We start from the raw sequence: 2,500 nt of genomic DNA, 5'->3' as shown, positions 1-2,500 counted from the left end.
TTCAGCGCCGTGGAAGCGTGGAATGTGTGTGTGTGTGTGTGTGTGTGTGTGTGTGTGTGTGTTTATAAACAAAAGAAGAGGTTTTGAACAAATATTTATTGATAAAAAGTATTTATACTACTGTGTTTATAAACAATGGAAAAGGTTTTGAACAAATATTTATTGATAAAAAGTATTTATCCTACTGAATAGTTAAAATAGTCCAAAAAAAAGTTCCTTTAGCGTCGAATAAGCTTACGCATCGCTTGTCGGTTAGGCAGCTGGGCAATAGCAGCTTGAGACATATTTTCCAAAGATTTGTTGATTATAGTACTCGGTCCTTCGTAAGTTTCCTTGCCTAAGGGTACAGTCGGGCACGCTATTCTATCTTGTATCTCTTCCTCTTGTTATTTTGAAGTTTTTATAGTATTTGTATGAAAGATTTATTTTAAAGTTATTGTTGTTCGTAAACTTCTCTTATAGTTTATTTCCATATTTCCTTTCCTCACAGGGCTATTTTCCCTGTTGGAGCCCTTGGGTGTATATCATCTTGCTTTTCCAACTACGGTTGTAGCTGAGCAAGTAATAATAATAATAACAATAATAAGGAGGCCACTTAGCACCGACGATACAGGGAGGAGGTTATCGAGAAGTTAACTTCACTTTGACAATCAGACCCACTGTTTTACGAAGTCACGTTGATCATTTCACCAAATGCTCATAAGCCACACATTTTGAACCAAAGGCCTGCCTCCTTGCAAATACATGGTATTCTCTTTACCTATCTACTTACAATCTTTCATCAATCAATTATTATAAGGAATAATGACACGAAACACCGCCATTCTCTCTCTCTCTCTCTCTCTCTCTCTCTCTCTCTCTCTCTCTCTCTCTCTCTCTCTCTCTCTCTCTCTCTCTCTCTCTCTCTCTCTATATATATATATATACTATATATATATATATATATATATATCATATATATACACACATATATACATATATATATATATATATATATATATATATATATATATATATATATATATATATATATATATATATATATATATATATATATATATATATATATATATATATACATACATATATATATATACATATATATATATATATATATATATATATATATATATATATATATATATATATATATATATGTGTGTGTGTGTGTGTCACTCAGCAGGAAGAAGGATCAGAAAAACGAAATTTTCGACTAGCGCTTCGTATTTTCATACCTCTTCAGGTCCAGTTGATACAAATGTTAGGAGCAGAATCAGTCACTTCAGCTAGTTGAAAAATTACAGTTGTTTAAATACATTGTTTATAAATAGTTCATCAAGTTTATACATTCCTGGGCTACTTTTGATCAATTCCACACGGGTTTTCTTTATGCTACATGATTCTATAATATTACGTTTTGTTATGTCCTTACAACACAGTACTACTCTTGCCCTTTCCAATTAATGGTATGATTATAATTATTCATATGCTGAAACAAACTGCTTGTTTGGTTTCCTGTTCGAACTTTATATCTATGCTGTTTTAATCTTGTTTCGAGGTCTTTTCCGTTTTGTCCGACATATATTTTATTACAATGATTGCATGAGATTTCATGAACACATCCATTATTTTGTACAGGTAAATTTCATACAACATATACTTCAAAGTACTATTCTTAAAAACAACATTGACATTAAAAGTTTTCGTTAATTTAGGAATAGTCATGAAATGATTGTGGAAGGGTAAGATGAAAAGGTATTTCATGTTAAAATCAGTTTCATAAAAAGTTTTACTTGCTTTATAGAAAGATGTGTTAATAGAATTCTACAGGTATTGTAAAATACCTGCAATTTCCTGGATCTTCCAAAGCTCTGCTTCAAGGATATCAGGCCAACTGACCCGCAGTGCCCTTAAAAGATAGATGAAAATACTATTATTTTTATCTTTGGATGATGATTGGTTTACAACTACTTGTTCAACTCGACCATATTTATATGGAGTTATCAAATCGCATAAACAAAATAATCCCGTGAGACGTACTATAAGTTCTGTGGGATCCTGTAGGATACTTATAGATTATCAAAGTGGTTAGTTAACGAGTTGTCTCCTATGCTCGAAAATACTTAAGGTGCGTCTGTTAAAACACTATGGATTTCATTAGCAGGTTTAGGTTTGATTTTAATTATGATTTCAATATGATAAGCTTTTATGTCAACTACCTATTCACGAGAATGCTAGTAGATGAATGACTAGAATTTCTCAAGGAAGATATTGAGAAATATACTGTCTCTGTGAATTCAAATACTAGGCAAAATTAGTAAAATTATGTATCAAGGGTTGCAAATTTGGGATGGCAATGAGCAACCCTCTATTTCCATTGTTAAGTAATCTATATATAGATTTTTTTGAAACTAGGCACCTTTTTAAGAATATTACCTATTGACATCCTTTAGGTAAGATATGCTGATGACATATTTTGTGCTTGGCCCATCAACAAAAA

Source organism: Palaemon carinicauda, chromosome 13, assembly GCF_036898095.1.
Source record: "Palaemon carinicauda isolate YSFRI2023 chromosome 13, ASM3689809v2, whole genome shotgun sequence".
Lineage (NCBI taxonomy): Eukaryota > Metazoa > Arthropoda > Malacostraca > Decapoda > Palaemonidae > Palaemon > Palaemon carinicauda.
This window is presented reverse-complemented; position numbering follows the sequence as displayed.